The sequence below is a fragment of the Piliocolobus tephrosceles genome, chromosome 10 (genome assembly GCF_002776525.5).
Source record: "Piliocolobus tephrosceles isolate RC106 chromosome 10, ASM277652v3, whole genome shotgun sequence".
Classification (NCBI taxonomy): Eukaryota; Metazoa; Chordata; class Mammalia; order Primates; family Cercopithecidae; genus Piliocolobus; species Piliocolobus tephrosceles.
In genome coordinates, this window is record NC_045443.1 from 30,760,314 (window position 1) to 30,780,846 (window position 20,533).

General features: G+C 39.0%; 1 pseudogene; it reads right to left on the reverse strand.

Moving 5' to 3' along the window:
• Positions 1-339: 339 nt before the first annotated feature.
• LOC111540557 lies at positions 340-978 on the reverse strand (annotated as a pseudogene).
• Between the last annotated feature and the right edge of the window lie 19,555 nt (positions 979-20,533).

A 20,533-nucleotide genomic window follows, 5' to 3' on the forward strand; every position in this document is an offset into this window, starting at 1 on the left:
TTCTTAGTAGTGGTATTAAAATTAAGTTACTTTCTAAACTATATTAAAAACAGCACTAAGTCTTCAAAGAACTTAAGTTGTTAAAAAAAACTTTGACTTCCCAGCTGGCAGTATGACCAAAATACACAAGAATGCAAATCACAAGTGACGGCACAGAGACGCCACTGAACATTTCACATGTCGTATGGATCTAGGACGGTGTTCATTGGTACATACGTGTCATAAACTGGACTTTCTTGGCTCAATGACACGTGTAGAAAATCATGATTCTTTTAAGAATCTCTCATAAAGTCCAAGAACAAACATATTCGACCAAAAAATCTAAACTGTGCACTTTTGTTTCTTAAAAAAAAAAAAAAAAAACAGTGTAAACCAGGTTTTTAACCTAATAAGAGAAAATCCATTTTTAGAAGTCTCATAGCTGTATCCATCTTCCTGTTCAGCTAAACGGATGCAGCACAATAGCCACAATTTTGTTACAGACTAAAATCCAACAGATAATTCCAACACCACCTGCTATTCTAGTAGGAAAGGCTACCAGGTGATCTAGAGGGGTTATCCATTTTTTCCGGACAACAGCCACGGGGACAGAATAATACTTCCAAATGAGTGAGATCATCAGGGCAACCTGCAATACATAGAAAGCGACACTTGTCATCCATTTTATCTTGGCTAATTGAGTTGTCCGAGCTTTCACGTGGGTTTTGAGCTTATCCGTCATCTTGTTGATCTTTCTTTCTAGCATGGCACAGCTGGCAAACTCCTCCATCATGTTGACCATGGAGAGTTTCTACCTGGACCTTGGAGAGATCCTACGTGGATCTCCGCTCTCATCTGTGACTCCTGCTCTGCGTCCGCCTGCAGCACCCTGCACATGAATGATGAGAAGGACAGGAGGAGGATCCTAAGAACATTGCACCCAAACAGGAAGCTGAGCACCAGCAACCACGCCCAGTGGTTGGCCACCGCTGAGCTCATCCTGGGATCCTCCTGACTGCGCTGGGTCTGCTAAGGTGGTTTAATGCTCTACTTTTGTGTTTGTTGGACTCCTGCTGAGAGGTGGTGCTTTCCAGAGAGCATCAGCTGTGGTAGTATGGAGAGGAACTGGCAGTGGGCAGGGTCCTAGAACTTCCAAGAGTATATGCCATTTGTCTTCAGCTACCAAGGTGGATAGGGAAGGCCCGTCAGGTAAGGTCAGGGCAGGGCGTGTCTGAACTCAGACTTTCCTTGGATGGGTCTTACTGCGGCTGCTGTGGGGGATGGGGGCTGAGGTTCCCAGGTCAATGGAATTGTGTACCTATGAGGATTATGGCTGTCTCTGCTTAGTCATGCGGGTTGTCAAGGAAGTGGAGAAAAGCCAGCAGTCACAGGTCTCACCCAGCTCCCACTCAAACCAAAGGGCCAGTCTCACTCCCACTGTGACCCTTCTAATAGCCCCGAGTCTGTTTCCAGGCAGTGGGCAGCAGGGCTTGAGAACTTGCCCCAGGCTACCCATTTCCCAGCTGCTAAAGATAAGGGCTTGGTTCTTCCCCCACCTGTGAGGTCTGCACACTGGATTCGTGCCCTCCCCTGAGTTCTGGCCAGGAGGCTTCTCACCCCGTTCAAATTGTTACAAAGTTCAGCTGGAGACTTTCTTCTCCCTGTGGCATTTTCCCCTGCACCTCTGGCTGTCCTCCTGAAGGATCGCTGTGTTGCCAGGCCTGAATGCCCTGCTTGGGGACCCAGAGAGCTCCCAGGGCCTTATCTTGCTGCTTCCTCTGCTCCTGTATTTCACTCTGCTCTCTAATTTTTTTTTTCTCCTAAGACAGAGTCTCGCCCTGTCGCCCAGGCTGGAGCACAGTGGTGAGATCTTGGCTCACTGCACCCTCAGCCTCCTGGGTTCAAGCAATTCTCCTGCCTCAGCCTCCTGAGTAGCTGGGATTATAGGCATGCACCATGCCTGGCTAATTTTTGTATTTTTATTAGAGATAGGGTTTCACCATGTTGGTCAGGCTGGTCTCAAACTCCTGGCCTCGTGATCCGCCCACCTCAGTCCCCCAAAGTGCTGGGATTACAGGCATGAGCCACCATGCCCGGCCTACTCTCTGAATTGACTCAGCTCCAGGTAAGGTCAAAAACTTCTCCCACATACAGACCTTCAGGTTCCCCAGTGCGGGTGTGTGGAGCATCTCTTTTTTCTACTTCAGCAGTTGGGGCACTTACAGTATTTTGGGTGTCTCCCAGGTCCTGCAGGAGCAATTGACTTCTTTCAGAGGATCTGTGGGTACTCTCAGGATTCCTGGTTTCAAGAACATGATTTCATTCTCATTGACTAATAGACTGTCTACCTGCAATAAAATTCAGTTTTAATTATTTTTTCAATATGACAAGTTCAAAGAAGGTTGTATTTTCTGGTACATTTAGAATTTTCCTGTTTTCTAGAACATAATTATATTATGAATTCATTTGAAACTCAGCAGCCTAGCTTTTATTCTTATATGTAAAATTAGGATATAACTTATGATGTTTTAAATATTATTTTCTTTGAGAAACAACATGGGTTTGAACTGCTGGGCTTACTTATATGTAGATTTTCTCCTGCCTCCTGCCGCTGAGACAGCAGGATTAACCCCTCCTCTTCCTCCTCCTCCTTAGCCTATTCAATGTGAAGAAGATGAGGATACAGACCTTTATGATAATCCACTTCCGCTTAATGAATAGTAAACATATTTCTCTTCTTTATGATTTTCTTAATAATATTTCTTTTTCTCTAGTTTACTTTGTTGGAAGAATAGACTGCATAATACATAGACAAAGTATGTGTTGATCAACTGTTTATGTTATCAGTAAGGCTTCCAATCAACAGTAGGCTATTAGTAAAATTTTGGAGGAGTTCAAGGTTATACACAAATTTTCAACTGTATGGGGGTGGGCACCCCTAACCTCTGTGTTGTTCAAGGGTCAACTGTATCAGTATGACCCCCAGGTCAGATCCACTTACCAAAGTCATAGTTACCAAAAAATTTTAAAAAGCTGTATCTCACAAAAAGTATCTTAAAATAAGTTCTTACTTCTCACTGGAAATGTCATTCATGAAATTTTTCTGACAAACACATTGTTGAGTTAAAAACATAAGAAATCTTTCAACAATATGGCTCTGGGTCATGATTTGATATATTTAGTCAACGTTTTGTTTAAAAGAACAAATCATTTCTGTGGTTTCTTTTAGCCATCTCTGCTAGTCACATATGCATACATAAACATACACACACATACACACACACTCAACTATAAACTATGATACATGCAACCCTAGCTATGCGTCACTAAATAAATGCTGAAACTTTATGCCAGGAGAACAAATACAATATATTATATTATATATACATATATATGTACACATATATATTATATTTAGTACTTTCCATATATACTATAATATAACATAGTGCACTGAGGCATTTTCTCAATGCTTCTATTCAGGGATGATTTATTTGATAAGGTAATAACAAAGTCTTCTAAGCCAAAGTCCATGTGATTTTATAGGCTCAGGTTTTGGCTATGATGAGTCAGGCAAAGAAGCTTAAAAGACAGCCAATCACATTGTGTCAGAGGAGACGAGATGCTTCAAATGCTATTGCCTCTTGTCAGCAATCTACAGCAAGCAAGAACACCACAGCAAGAAAGCCACTCTTTGGTGTCATGTATGGACTCAAAAGTAACAAAGATAGCATAAATAATTCATAAATTTGCACCTCAAAAAGGCTGAGCAATCTTGAATATTGTCGATTGGCATATTATCCTGTCTTGTAGGAGCTTTTCACTGATATGCTATCAAACTAAGAGTTTCCTCTGAAATAATAAGGCTTTTTAGCTCACCTATGAGCTAAAGATTTTATGTGGTATTATCTCATCTTGTTCTCAGCAATCTCTATAATAAATAGAGACTGACATTCATGCATGGCATGCTTTGCCATCTCATGTTGATGTAGGTAATCTTGATAACAGTCTTGTGAAGTAGACCAACAGCCTTCTGTAGATGCTATTATTATTTGTCTCTATTTTAAAAGCCACACGACTGGTAAATTCATGAATAAACTCAACAAATATTGTTTAATGTCTTATATTCAGTTTTTTTATTATTCAGGGTCCCATGAGACATTCTGTGCATACCAGTAATTATATGATAAGAAGAAAAAAGACACTGTCTTTGTCCTCATGGAGGCTACAGTCCAGGAGGATCCAGACATTATGGAACTAATCACAAAACAAATGCAGAATTATAGCTGTGCTCACTGGTGTCATAAAAGGTGACATGGCTCCTAGGAATCATAGAATCAAGGGACCTAAATGGTCTAGGAGGTCTTGTTTTCCTGTGGAGTGATGTGGAGGTGAGGGCTGGGTATGAAGAGGATTTTTAGGGTAAGGAGGTGGCAAAACAACATATGCAAAGGCCCTGTAGCAGCAGTAAGTGTCCTGTGTGAGAGATGGTATGAGGGAGCAGGGGCATGGTGTGAGATGCAGATGCAGGGGTTTGGTGGGGACTAGACTCACAGAACTTGTGAGCCAGGCCAAGGGTTTGATATCTTTATTCGGACAAGGTTTGAAGAGAAGAGCAATGCGGTAAGGTTTGTCTTTGAAGGGATCTCTTGCTCTAATGTGGGCAATGGGTGCTGGGGACAGAGTAGGCACCAGGAACCTGACTGGGCTGTTGGAGAGGTCCAGAGAAGGGGCAAAGCTGACCCCAAATGCGTTTTCTTTCAAATATTTCTTTCACACAACCTTGCTGCACAGTGATCAGGGACATTTCATTGTCATGAATCTATAAATAGGAAACCTAGAGTATAGGAGCATTGTTTTATTAGGGCTACATCAGTGCTCAATGAGAAAGTCAAGAAAAATAAAGAATGTGAGTGTTTTGATGCTCACCCCACTATACTGTTTCACAGACCTGCCAGCTAATACATAGGAATAAGAATTATAAATCTTGTTTTAGCAGGTTTTCCTTTTAGTCTGCTTTCATTCTGTCTTAATTTGCAATCTCTGCAGGCATTCTGGCTGAAATCAAAGGACCCTGAAGTCATATATGAGCTTTGCACAAAAAGAAACTAAGAAAGCAAAATTTGACAAAACTCTTGAAGCATGAGCATTTAATTGACTCAAGACATTACATTTATGAATTAAGATTCCTTTAATCTTTAAACATATATAGTAAAATCTAACATCATTGACATGTTTATCTAATGTATCTTTTGATTCATTGACATTATGTTTTAAATTTGGTTTCATAATTGAGCCTTCAGTTTTTTATTATTCAGGGACCCACAGTATCTCAGGATTATCATTTTCAGTTTTCCCTTTCTGTTTGCCTACAAAAACCCTGTCTTCCAGCTCAGCAGCGCCTGAATATGTTTTGGGCATTGCTACCTCTGTGCCTGTTCATGTTCTTGGGACAGCCCACCCCACCCTGGCTTGACCACTGCTCATTCATGAAGCCGCACCTTGTTTCTTTCTTTCTTGGGAAGCTTTCCCTGACTACCCCAGCCACTTTGAGCTTGCTTCTGCAGAACTCTTCAAACACTGTCTATATCCATCACTTGAAAGTCACAATCTGTTGAACTGTGGTGTTAGGTCTCTCTATAACTATGTTTCATATCTTCCACTGCACTGGAAGTTCTTTAAGAAGAAAGACTGATTCCTTCTGTGTAAAACACTATGTCTTGCATCCAGTAGGTGTTTAATATCTACAGCATTAAAATAAAAAGTATACATAGTTTGCTCATTGATAAACATTTACAAATAGAGGCACTGTGTGTTTTTCTTTTATTGGGCAAAGCCACTCCTTGAGCTCTGTGATGTCTTAAAGTCATGCCAATTATATTTTGGACAAAATTTCAATTGACAAAATTATGTCTGAAAGTGAACAAGCGACTTTTGAAAAATAAATGCAAAGAAATTTGGAGAAAGTAAATTGGTGTTGAACCCTCAATAGAGACAACAATGCCAAATTTCAGATTGAAGTTATCTGGATAATCTCTCATCTGGTAAAAATTTTCAACATTGACCTTCTTAAGTTTTTTTTATTAACATAATTTTATAATACATTTATAAATATATACTATATGCATATATACATATGTAAACATGTTGGTAAAATTATAAGGACTTAAAAAATAAAGGCATTTGCTGATTGACTGATGGATCAAATAGTCTTATGTGGAGGATAAATATATTTGAGTTAATAATAACAGCTAAAATGTGTTGGGTACTTACTATGTGACAGGCACTATTCTAAGAGCTTTATATGTATTAACTAATTAAATGTTGATAACCACCCTATAAGTTAGATAATATTATTATCCTCATCTTACAAATAAACTAAGACACAAGAAGATTAAGTAACTGGTCCAACATCACAAGCTAATAAGTGACACAGACAGGATTTGAGCCCATAGATTTAACTACTACACTATACTCCTTCTCTGGTTAAATATTAATTACTCCAAGAATACATACCCTGCAAGTTTAATCATTTCTTTAAATAGCATAGTGTTTTTATTATTTAGTTCTTTTAATGAAACTAACACAATGAAGGGGTAGATCAAAAAGAAAAAATCTTGGAGAGGGGTGGATAATGCTCTTCGAATATTTGAAGACATTTACTGTGGCAAGATAAATTCATTTTGTGTTGCTCTAAATAGATTGGGTATAAAACTAAAGCTGATAGTGGATACAGGAGGAATAAACATTTCAGCTAAAATAAAGAGATGTCCAGTCTTTATAGACTTTCTTTCATTAATGATCCAATCTTCTTTTGAGAACATTCAGGGATCCTGAGCAAGATGGCCGAATAGGAACAGCTCCAGCCTCCAGCTCACAGCACGAGTGACACAGAAGACGGGTGATTTCTGCATTTTCAACTGGGATACCGGGTTCATCTCACTGGGGAGTGCTGGACAATCGGTGCTGGTCAGCTGATGCAGCCCAACCAGTGAGAGCTGAAGCAGGGAGAGGCATCACCTCACCTGGGAAGCACAAGGGGGAAGGGAATCCCTTTTCATAGCCAAGGGAAACTGAGACACACAACACCTGAAACTAGGGTAACTCTCACCCTAATACTGCGCTTTACCAAGGGTCTTAGCAAACAGCACACCAGATTATATCCCACACCTGGCCAGAGGGTCCCACGCCCACAGAGCCTCCCTCATTGCTAGCACAGCAGTCTGAGATCTAACTGCAAGGCAGCAGTGAGGCTAGGGGAGGGGTGCCTGCCATTGCTGAGGCTTAAGTATGTAAACAAAGCTGCCAGGAAGCGCAAACGGGGTGGAGCCCACCTCAGCTCCAGGAGGCCTGCCTGCCTCTGTAGACTCCACCTCTGGGGACAGGGCATAGCTAAACAAAAAGCAGCAGAAACCTCTGCAGATGTAAATGATCCTGTCTGACAGCTTTGAAGAGAGCAGTGGGTCTCCCAGCATGGAGGTTGAGATCTAAGAACGTACAGACTGCATGCTCACGTGGGTCCCTGACCCTTGAGTAACCTAACTGGGAGACATACCTCACTAGGTGCAGACCAACACCTCACACCTCACACGGCTGGGCACACCTCTGAGACGAAGTTTCCAGAGCAAGAATCAGACAACAACACTCGCTGATCAGCAATATTCTATCTCCTGCAGCCTCTACTGCTGATACCCAGGCAAACAGGGTCTGGAGTGGACCTCAAGCAAACTCCAACAGACCTGCAGCTGAGGGTCCTGACTGTTAGAAGGAAAACTAACAAACAGAAAGGACACTCACACCAAAACCCCATCAGTTCGTCACCATCATCAAACACCAAAGGCAGATAAAACCACAAAGATTGGGAAAAAGCAGGGCAGAAAAGCTGGAAATTCAAAAAATCAGAGCTCATCTCCCCCTCCAAAGGAACACAGCTCATTGCCAGCAACAGATCAAAGCGGGATGGAGAATGACTTTGATGAGTTGAGAGAAGAAGGCTTCAGTTGATCAAACTTCTCAGAGCTAAAGGAGGAATTACGTAACCAGTGCAAAGAAACTAAAAACCTTGAAAAAAGAATGGAAGAATAGATAACTAGAATAATCAATGCAGAGAAGGCCATAAACGAACTGATAGAGATGAAAACTATGACACGAGAATTACGTGACAAATGCACAAGCTTCAGTAACCAACTCGATCAACTGGAAGAAAGAGTATCAATAATTGAAGATCAAACGAATGAAATGAAGTGAGAAGAGAAGTCCAGAGAAAAAAGAGGAAAAAGAAATGAACAAAGCCTCCAAGAAATATGGGATTATGTGAAAAGACCAAATCTACATCTGATTGGTGTGCCTGAAAGTGAGGGGGAAAATGGAACCAAGTTGGAAAACACTCTTCAGGATATCATCCAGGAGAACTTCCCCAACCTAGTAAGCCAGGCCAACATTCAAATTCAGGAAATACAGAGAACGCCACAAAGATACTCCTTGAGAAGAGCAACTCCAAGACACATAATTGTCAGATTCACCAACGTTGAAATGGAGGAGAAAATGTTAAGGGCAGTCAGAGAGACAGGTCAGGTTACCCACAAAGGGAAGCCCATCAGACTAACAGCAGATCACTCGGCAGAAACTCTACAAGCCAGAAGAGATAGACATACATGTAGCCCACAAACATATGAAAAAGAAGTTCAACATCACTGATCATTAGAGAAATGCAAATCAAAACCACAATGAGATACCACCTGACAACCATCGAAATAGCTATTACTAAAAAGTCAAAAAATAACAAATGCTGGTGAGGTTGTGGAGAAAAAAGGAATGCTTATACACTGCTGGTGGACATGTAAATTACTTCAGCCATTGTGGAAAACAGTGTGGGAATTCCTCAAAGGCCTAAAGACAGAAATACTATTTGACCCAGCAATCCCATTGCTGGGTATATGCCCAAAGGAACATAAATCATTCCATTATAAAGACACATGCACACACATGTTCACTGCAGCACTATTCACAATAGCAAAGACGTGGAATCAACACAAATGCCCATCAATGACAGATGGGATAAAGAAAATGTGGTACATATACAGGATGGAATATTATGCAGCCATAAAAAGAATGAGACCATGTCCTTTGCAGGGACATAGATGGAGTTGGAGGCTATTATCCTTAGCAAACTAACACAGAAACAGAAAACCACATACATATGTTCTCATAAGTGGGAGCTAAGTGATGAGAACACATGGACACATACAGAGTAACAACACACACTGGGGCCTATCAGAGGGTGGAGATTAGGAGGAGGGAGAAGATCAGGAAAAATAACTAATGGGTACTAGGCTTAATACCTGAGTGATGAAATAATCTATGCAACAAACCCTTATGACATATTTACATATGTGATAAACCTGTACATGTACCCGTGAACTTAAAATATTTTTTTAAAAAGAAAAAGAAAAATAGACAATTGGACTTCATAAAAATCAAAACTTTTGTGCATCAAAAGATACTATTAGCAGAATAAGAAGGGAACTCACAGAATCAAAGAAAAGTTTATAAATATTTGATAAAAGATTAATATCAAAATATATATAGTGAACTTCTAAAACCCAACAACAAAAAAGTAAATAACCTGATTCAAACATGGGCAAATAACTTGAATAGACATTTCTCCAGAAAAGACGTATGAATGGCCAACAAGCACATGAAGATGCTCAATTTCACTAATTATTGAGGAAATGCAAGTCAAAACTACAATGAGATACCACCACATACCCTTTAGGATGACTACTAACAATGACAACAACAACAAAACAAAACAAAAAAAAAAAAACAGAAAATAACAAATGTTAGCAAAGATGTGGAGAAATGAATTCTTGTGAACTGTTGGTGAGATTCTAAGATGATGTAGTCCCTACGAAAAACAGAGTAGAGGTTCCTAAAAATAGAATTATCATAAATCAGCAATTCCACTTCTGGGTACATATTCAAAAGAATTGAAAACAGGATCTAGAAGAGATTTTGTATACACACATTCATAGCAGTATTATTCACAGTAACTTAAACCTGGAAGTAACCCAAGTGTCCACTAACGGATGAATGGATAGGCAAAATGTGGTATATACATAACAATGAAATATTATTTGGCCTTTAAAGGGAAGGAAATTCTGACACACACTACAACATGGATGAAACTTGAAGACATTATGCAAACTAAAATAAGACAGTCACAAAAAGACAGATAATGTACGATTCTACTTAGATGAGGTACCCAGAGTAGTCAAAATCATAGTGACAAAATGTAGAATGCTAGTTGCCAGAGACTGAGGGGAAGGGAAAATGAAGAGTTATTATTTAATGAATACAGAGTTTCAGTTTTGCAAGATGAAAGTATTTCATGCAAAGAAATCATCCAAAAGAGATGGATTGTGGTGATGGTTGTGCAGCATTATGAATGTACTTAATACTATTGAACTATGTACTTAAAAATGGTTGACATGGTAAATTGTATGTTATGTGTATTTTACCACAATTTAAAAATGGGAAGAAACAATGGTTTTCTTACCATCTCCATTATAATCAGTTTTTATAACAGCTGAACAACAGTTTTCTTGCAGTCAAGGCCAGCAGGAAAAGAGGCACTGTAATAGAAATCCCCTGGATACCCTGCAGATGTCTTCAGTCTGTTCAAGTCCACAAGATTAGCTCTGCAGGGAACTTACACATTCCATTCTCCTTTACTTTCAAATCAACAACCTGTCATATGCATGGTATTTTGGAAAATTACAGTAACTGGTTTTCTGTTATTTGGGAAATAATGGAAAATAACAGTGATAATTATTGGATCAACTGTTTAAATGTTTGTGTGTGAAGAGAGTGATTTCCACAACCCTGTAGTGTTAAAGATATGTTCTTCTTTCTTAACCTGAAGGTATTTCTTTTTTATTTAGAGCTATAAAGCAGCCATGGAACTAAATCTAGACCAAGTGAAGGCCTGTATGAACATAGTAGCATCCAAAACACCAGGATATAAAACACAATTCATTTCCATGTGGATGGAGTTTTCTCTTTGTGTTTTCTCTTTCTATATTTCTTCACTCTTAAATGATTAAAAACCTATGCCCTCATTGAATTTTTTTTTTTTTTTGTTTTTTTTTTTTTTTTTTTTTTTTTTTGAGACAGTGTTTTGCTCTGTTGCCCAGGCTGGAGTGTAGTTGTGCAATCATAGCTCACTGCAACCTCCACCTCCCAGGCTCAAGCTACTTTCTCACCACAGCCTCCAAAGTAACTGGGACTACAGGTGTATGCCGCCACACTCAACTAATTTTAGCATTTTTTGTAGAGACAGGGTTTCACCATGCTGCCTAGGCTGATCTTAAACTCTTGAGCTCAAGCAATGCACTTGCCTTGACCTCCAAAAGTGCTGGGATTACAGGCATGAGCCACCATGCCCAGCCACTCATTTAATTTTTTGAAGACCAAAAACATAGATATTTAAAAGTGAAACTAGCTGTTTTTATTCTGCTTTGTGCCATCTGGATGTTTGATGTCATAAATCTGTTATTAAAAAAAAGTGTAATAATGAGGCACCATGATTTTACTGATCACAAATAGAATCATATGGATTTTCAGAAAGTATCATTATACAGCAATTATGAACAAGTTTACATAAACTAAAGTCCTGTTAGAGTCCACTTGGCTCATTTTCCTCACAGTTTTACTCAGATGTCAAGACTAAAGTACTGTTTTAAGTACTATTGTCCTATTTCTTATATCTAATATATTTGTTTCTGACCTTTTACTGGTAAATAAACTTGCTCTTTTTTCCCCTTTTCTTCAAGAGAAGAACTACCCTTGATGAGTTTTTCAGCCAAGAAGGACTGAGAATTATTTTACCTTATCTAATAAAAGCAAAGGTTAATCATTTTTTATTCATTTTTCTTTTCTCTGACTCAGTACTCAATACTTTCCCACTCCTAGCACTTCCTCTATCCTTTATCCCAGCATCTCTTCTCCACTGAAGCACAGATACTTTTGTTAATGGCCCCCTCATCAATAAAATCTATGTTGATCCACCTGACCCTCAATCAGCATGCCTTTCCATGGGGAAAACTAGAACTGGGGTTGGTGGTGGGTGGTGGGAAGGCCATGCTTTTTCCAGCTTAGCCTCTTGATTATACTACAGCAATAAACGATTAAAGACTTGACTAGTACTTTTATAATCAGCTACTCCAACACCTGGCAGCTCAGCTCCCTCCAGCTCAGCTAAGCTCTTGAAAATTAAATAAATCAGATGGAGCCAGAGGACTCCAGGAAGATGTTGGAATAGGAAGTACAAGGAATCCATTTCTCACCTAGACAACAAACACACTGGCAGTATCTACCTGAGGTAACCATTTCGGATCTCTACAGCATACTGAAGGCTTGCAACTTCCACAGGAAGCCTTGGGCAGTAAATTGCAGTTAATTTTGGTCAATTTCATCTCTTAGTTTAGCAGAGGCTACCCACCCCCACTCCCAGCCCTGTGGCAGGCAGCCATGACTCGTTCCTAGAACAGCTTGCAATGCAGTTTATAGGACAGAAGGCAGGGAGGGCAGTAAGGACCCTGTACCCCAAATATCAGAATCTGTGATCAGATCACTGATGGTTGCTTCTAATCTTACAGAGTGCAAGACAGAGGTGACCAGCCATTTTTGTACTCCTCTCAAACCGCCTATTATTGCAAGCCCCTATTTCTCTAGTGGAAGTGATTTTCTGGGGTTTTAAAGGACCAGGGCTCTTGTTCCACTTCATTTTTCTTTTTCCCCTTTTGAGAGCCAGGCATTAAGGACTAGGACATTTAATAGCAACTGCATACCTGAAAAGACCTTAAATTTTCATCTCAGCTGATCCTCAGCACAGAGACAATCTACAATAACCAAAACAAAACAAATAACAGCAAACACTGGAGAAGAGGGAGAATCTGATTTCCATATATACCACATTATTAGATTCAAATGTCCAGTTTTCAATAACAGAAAACAATCACGAATTATACAAAGAAACAAAAAATTATGGTTTATTTAGGGAAAAAAATAAACCAATAGTAACTATCTCTGAGAAAGACCAAATAGCAGAATGACTAGACAGAAATTTTAAACAATTGTCTTAAATACACTCAAGGAACTAAAGAAAGATGTTGAGAAAATGAAAGAAACAAAATATGAACAACATGGAAATATCAATAAAGAGATATAGAAAACCTAAAAGGAAGTCAGAAGGGTATTCTAGAGTTGAAAAGCACAACAACTGAAATGAAAAATGCAGTAGAGGAATTAAAAGTCAGAATTGATCAGGAAGAAGAAAATATAAGTGAATTGGAAGATTAAATGTTTGAAATCATTAATTCTGAAGAATAAAAGGAAAACAAGATTAAAGAAAAGTGAACAGAGCCTAAGGGACCTATGGGATGCCATCAAGACAACCAACATATGCATTGTGAGAGTTCCAGAAGGAGAAGAAAAATAAAGATTATTTGAAGGAATAATGGCCTAAAACTTCCCAAATTTGATGAAAGACACCAACAAAAACAGCTAAGAAACTCAGCAAACCCCAAGTAGGATAAATTCAAAGACACCTAAATTGAGACCTATTACATTAAACTGTTGAAAGCCAAAGATAAAGAGAGAATCTTGAAAGCAGCAAGAGAGAAAGAAGTAACCCATCATATACAAAAGATCTTCAATATGGTTACTAAGAGATTTCCCTTCAGAAATTTCAGAGATCAGAAGGCATTTGGCTGATATATTCAAAGTGCTAAAGCAAAAGGGCCATCTACCAAAAATCCTACATCCGGCAAAAACTGTCCTTCAAAAGTGAGGGAGAAATTGAGACATTCCCAGATAAACAAACACTGAGGGAGTTTGGTACCAATATACTGCGTGCAAGAAACCCCAGATGGTTTTCTCTTGGTTGACATAAAAGGACAATACACAGTAACTCAAAGTCATATGAAGAAATAAAGATCTCAGTAAAGGAAAACATAGGCAATTATAAAAGCTGGTATTATACAATGATTTGTAACTCCACTTTTTGTTTCCTACATAATCTAAGAAATTAATACTTTTTTAAAAAATTATTAATCTGAAATCTAGATTACTATAATGTTGATTTGTAACTGTACTACATAATTTAGGAGATAATGCATTTTACAAAAACAATTACTAGTTTATGTTTTTGGACAACTAATGAACATAGATGAAATCTTGCAACATCAATAACTAAAAGGGGAGGGGACAGAGCTGCAAATGAATACAGCAGATATTAAATGTAATCCCCATGGTAACCACGAAGAAAATCAACTAAATACAAGAGACAGTAATATAGGAAATGAGGCACAAAAAACTATAAGGCATATTGAAAATAAACAGCAAAATGACAGAAGTCCCTTCTTATCACTAATTACTTTAGATATAAATGAATTAAATTGTCTAATCAAAAGGCAGAGATTAACAGAATGAATAGGAAAACATGAACTAACTTTATGCTGTCTACAAGAGACTCACTTTAGAGTCAATAGCACAAATACATTGAATGTGAAAGGATGGGGAAAGTTATTCCATGCAAACAGTAACCAAAAGAGAGCAGAGGTGGCTATACTAATATCAAACAAAATGGACCTTAAATTTAAAATTTTATGAGACAATGGATATTAACAAATGCTTCATTACCACAAGAAGCTGTAAGAATTATAAACATTTATGCACCTAACAACAGTCCATCAGAATACATTAGGCAATAAAATGATAGAATTTAAGGAAGAAATAGACAACTCTAAAATATTTGGAGACTTCAGTACCGCCGCTCTCAATAACAAATAGAACAATCAGATGGAAGATAAGGAAGGAAATAGAGAACTTAACACAATAAACCAACTTGATCTAATATAATAGATATATCCAGGACACTCTACCCAGTAACGACACACATTCTTCTTAACTGCATATGGGACATTTTCCAGAATAGATCACATATTAGGTCACAACTTAAGTCTCAACTGATTTTAAAAAATAGTTATAGGCTGCATTTCTTTTTTTTTTTTTCTTTTTTTTTTTTTTTTTTTGGAGATAGAGTCTCGCTCTGTCACCCAGACTGGAGTGCAGTGATGTGATCTCAGCTCACTGCAACTTCCACCTCCCAGGTTCAAGCAATTCTCCTGCCTCAGCCTCCCGAGTAGCTGGGATTACAGGTGCCTGCCACCATGCCTGACTGATTTTTATATATTTAGGAGAGACAGGTTTCACCATGCTGGCCAGGCTGGTCTCAAACTCCCGACCTCAGGTGATCCATCCACTTCAGCTGACTGGACCCCTTCCGTACACCATATACAAAAATTAACTCAAGATGGATTAAAGACTTAAACATAAGATCCAAAACCAAAAAAAAAAAAAAACCTAGAAGTAAACCTAGGCAACATTCAGGACATAGGCACGGACAAAGACTTCATGACTAAAACACCAAAAGCAATTGCAACAAAAGCCAAAATTGACAAACGGGATCTAATTAAACTAAAGAACTTCTGCACAGCAAAAGAAACTATCATCAGAGTGAACAGGCAACCCACAGAATGGGAGAAAATTTTTGCGATCCATCCATCTGACAAAGGGCTAATATCCAGAATCTACAAGGAACTTAAGCAAATTTACAAGACAAAAACAAAAACCCCATCAAAAAGTGGGTGAAGGATATGAACAGACACTTCTCAAAAGAAGACATTTATGTAGCCAACACATATATGAAAAAAGCTCATCATCACTAGTCATTACAGGAATGCAAATCAAAACCACAATGAGATACCATCTCATGCCAGTTAGAATGGTGATCATTAAAATGTCAGGAAACAGCAGATGCTGGAGAGGATGTGGAGAAATAGGAACGCTTTTACACTGTCGGTGGGAGGGTAAATTAGTTCAACCATCATAGAAGGCAGTGAGGCAATTCCTCAAGGATCTAGAACCAGAAATACCATTTGACCCAGCAATCCCATTACTGGGTATATATCTAAAGATCATAAATCATTCCACTATAAAGACACATGCACACATATGTTTATTGCAGCACTGTTCACAATAGCAGAGACTTGGAACCAACCCAAATGCCTATCAGTGATAGACTGAATAAAGAAAATGTGGCACATATATACCGTGGAATACTATGCAGCCATAAAAAGGATGAGTTCATGTCCTTTGCAGGGACATGGATGAAGCTGGAAACCATCATTCTCAGCAAACTAACACAAGAACAGAAAACCGAACACCACATATTCTCACTCATAAGTGGGAGTTGAACAATGAGAACATATGGACACAGAGAGGGGTACATCACACACTGTTGAGAGGTAGGGGGCTATGGGAGGAATAGAATTAGGAGAAATACCTAATGTAGATGACAGGTTGATGGGTGCAACAAACCACCACGGCACATGTATACCTATATAACAAACCTGCATGTTCTGCACATGTATCCCAGAACCAAGTATAACTTTAAAAAAAGAAAAAGAAAAAAATAGCTATGAAAGGACCATCTCCTATCAGGATGAAGTTAGAAATCAATAACAGAAGGAAAGCAGGAAAACTCACAAATGTATGCAAATTAAATAACACATTCTTAGCCAATGGATCAAAGCATAAAACACAAGATAAATTAGAAAGTACTTAGAGATGAATAAAAACAAATGCACAACAATCTAGATTATTATCTCAACAAATGCTCATTATTATTATCATTGTTAGATCATTATTGGCATTACTGTGTTCGAAAGCAAGCTGGAGAACATGGCAAATGACCATATATTAAAGAGTTAGGAAATCCATGTGGCCTGCTGACACTGAAAAAGAGGCTAGAATCAAATTTGCAGGTAGCCCAAACCCTGAAAAATTGGTTAGGGTCTCGAAGGACTTCATCTGGTGGGACACAGCAAAAGCAGTACTAAGGAGGAAATTTACAGCTATAAACACATTTAAAAAAATAAAAAAATCAGGAAGTGGAGACATTACTACCAATTACACAAAATGTAAAAAGGGGTATAAGACAGTAACATGAATTATACATGTTATACAGGAACGAATCGAATAACTTAGATGAAATGGACAAATCCTAGAAACACAAAACTTACTGAGACTGAATCAAGAAGATATAAAAAATCTGAATAGCCTATGACTAATAAGGAGATGGAAGTAGTAATCAAAAATCTCCCAGCAAAGAAAAGCTTCAGGCCTGATGGCTTCACAGATGAATTCTACCAAATATTTAAATCACTAACCCTAATCCTTTTCAAATTCTTTCAAAATTTGAAGAGGATGGAACACTTCCTAACTCATGAGGTCAATATTACCTGGATACCAAAGCCAAAGACATTACAATAAAAGAGAGGTATAGACCAATGTCCCTTATGATGGAGGCCCTGCTTTCACATCAGCAGTGACATAACCAATGAAGCTTCTCTTTCACTCCGAGTTCAGGATGGCACATTTTGCGAAACATGGTTATAAGCCTGGTGCTGAGAGATTTGCAATTTTTTTGGCAGAAGATATAAAGAACTAGAGAGGAGGAGGAAACAAAAATTAACGTTGTGTCCATTTATGCTTGGTTTCATTTATATCCTTCTCTGCACTTGCAACCTGGGGATCTATTTCCATTTCTTAGCCATTAATGTCCACAATACAAAAGCTTGGAATGTTACAGGGCCAGAGCAGCTGTTCTTGAAGGGATGAGATAGCTCAAAAAAGGAAAATCCTGCAGAGGTAAACCAATTGAGGAATGCTACCAAGAGGAGGCTACGTTGATTCTCCAGAACTATACAATACTTGGGACATATGTATACTTTAAAACAAGAAAATTTTTGTTTATCTAAAGTTCAAATTTAACAGGGTACACTACTTTTCATTTGTTTGTTTGTTGCTAAATCTGGCACTCTTCCTCAGCTGGGAACATTCACCCATGTGTTTGTCACGTTTGTCCCATGCCATGGGATGACTGGATGGGGAAGAGTTGAGTCAGCAAATATGTGTTACATTCGTGTTCAGAGTCTGGCTCTACGGATGATATGAAAGAAATCAGCTACATCACCCTATCATTTAAGACTTGGGACCTGGAGGGCTCACATAGGGCACTCCTTATACATGGTGGGCACTCCAGAAATCTTTGTAGATGCTTGAGGGAATGAATGATAGTGTGGGTTTTTATAAGCTTGCTACATTGGTGGTGTGTAGGATATAGACTTGCAGATCTTAATGATTTCAGATTGTTGTTAGAGAGCTGGATAATACGGTAATAGAGTTTTCATTGGAATAAAGAGTTTCTGCAAAGACATAAGAATTCCATTTTGAGGGAAATAAGTCTGCTTGTACTAAAAGATCATAATAGTTTGGCATCTCTTCCACTGCAATTTTATGGAAATAAACTGCAGTTACTGACCCATTATTTTTTTTTATATATATTTATAAAGGAAATTTACCACTCCTTCATAAGTGGTATCTAAATGGAATGGCTTGCAATTAAGAAGGAAAGTGCTGATCTGGGAGTTTATTAGGCATGAAGCCTGCATCAGATTTTGAGCATGGGTCATCAGCTGAATTGGGTTTCAGGCCCAACAATGTTGGTACCACACTGCTATTCACCAGTGTTTTTGAAAATATGTTCAACTCAAGTAAATTCATCCTTACTTATGGAGAACTTCATACTCCAGTGGGAGATGATGGGGTGGATAAAGATTCATGAGACAAAAGATCTGTCCTGAAGAAATTTATAAAGCACAAGATTCCATGCATTCTGCCTGCTCAAGCACATCCCTCCAGTAATGTCTCCTTCACTTCTGACATCGTCAACATCATTTTTTGCTCTCTTCTAGATTGCTTCCATCAGTATACAAACATGCTGCTATTGCTCCTGTTCTGTAATTAAAACAAAACTTTCTTTTTTTTTTTTTTTTTTTTTTTTGAGACGGAGTCTGGCTCTGTCTCCCAGGCTGGAGTGCAATGGCCGGATCTCAGCTCACTGCAAGCTCCGCCCCCCGGGTATATGCCATTCTCCTGCCTCAGCCTCCGGAGTAGCTGGGACTACAGGCGCCCGCCACGTCGCCCGGCTAGTTTTTTGTATTTTTAGTAGAGACGGGGTTTCACTGTGTTAGCCAGGATGGTCTCGATCTCCTGACCTCGTGATCCGCCCGTCTCGGCCTCCCAAAGTGCTGGGATTACAGGCTTGAGCCACCGCGCCCGGCCAAAACAAAACTTTCTTTAGACCCCACTTCATCTGCCAGCTACTGCTCTATTTCTTTTAACTAAAACTCCTGAAAAGATTTTACTAAACTCACTGCTTCCAAGTCTTCATCTTCGGTTCTCTCTCAAACCCACCCAGACTTTCCATCTACCTATCTCCAGTCCTCTGATACTATTCTAGTTAAGGTCATCAATTCTTCCATGCTGCTAAATTCAATGGCAATTCCCAGCTGAAAATTTCATCAATTTAATAGCAGCATCTGAAATGGTTCATCTCTACCCTTCCCTAGAGCACTTTCATCACTTAACTTCTAAGACCACATACTCTTTCAGCTTTCTTTCTTATCCCTTAGGTTTGAGCTGCAATAAGATTGCACAACAAATTATCCCAAAATCTCAGTGGCTTGCAAAGACCACCATTCTATTTCTCACACACAGGTCTCATGGTTGGTTGTGGCTCAGCTGATCTCAGTTGGCTTAGTTGGGCCAGGTTGAACTCCAGCTTCTGGTTCTGCTCTATAGCCCTTCATCCTAGGACCCAGGCTAGGGAGATAGCAATTTCTTAGAATGTGGTATTCTCATTACAGATTATGGAGGCACAGGAGAGGTGAACAGAAATAAGCAACACTTCTTGAGACCTTGGCTTAGAACAGACACACTGTCAATTCCACCAATATTTCACCACCAAAGCAAGTCACGTGGCTAAGCCCAGTGCTAAATGAGGTGAAAAAACAGTCTCTGCCAGCTCCAGTCAGACTCATGCAAGTCATGGGAAAAAGGGTGTGGACATATAATTCTACTACAGGTAAGAAGTGGAGAATTAGAACAATGATATAATCTACCTCATTGTTCTATGTCACTGGCTGCTTCTTCTTAGATTCTTTAATTTTCCTTTATTGTTATTATTTATAGAAACAGGGTCTTGCTAATATCCCACTGCAGCCTCGAACTCCTGGGCTCAAAGTGATCCTTCCACCTCAGCCTCCTGAGTAGCTGGAACTACAGATGCACACCACTACACTCACTCAATATTACCAATATTCTTTACTGGTTCAATATCTTCTCATTAACCTCTTTATTCTGAAGCTTACAAGAGCTGTTTTAGTCCTCTTTCTCTTCTCCATCTGTGCTCATTCTTTTATTGATTTCTTCCAGTCCCATGACTTTAAATAATATCTATGGCGGGGGGCGGAGCAAGATGGCCGAATAGGAACAGCTCCAGTCTCCATCTCCCAGCGCCAGCGACACAGAAGACCAGTGATTTCTGCATTTTCAACTGAGGTACTGGGGTCATCTCACTCGGGAG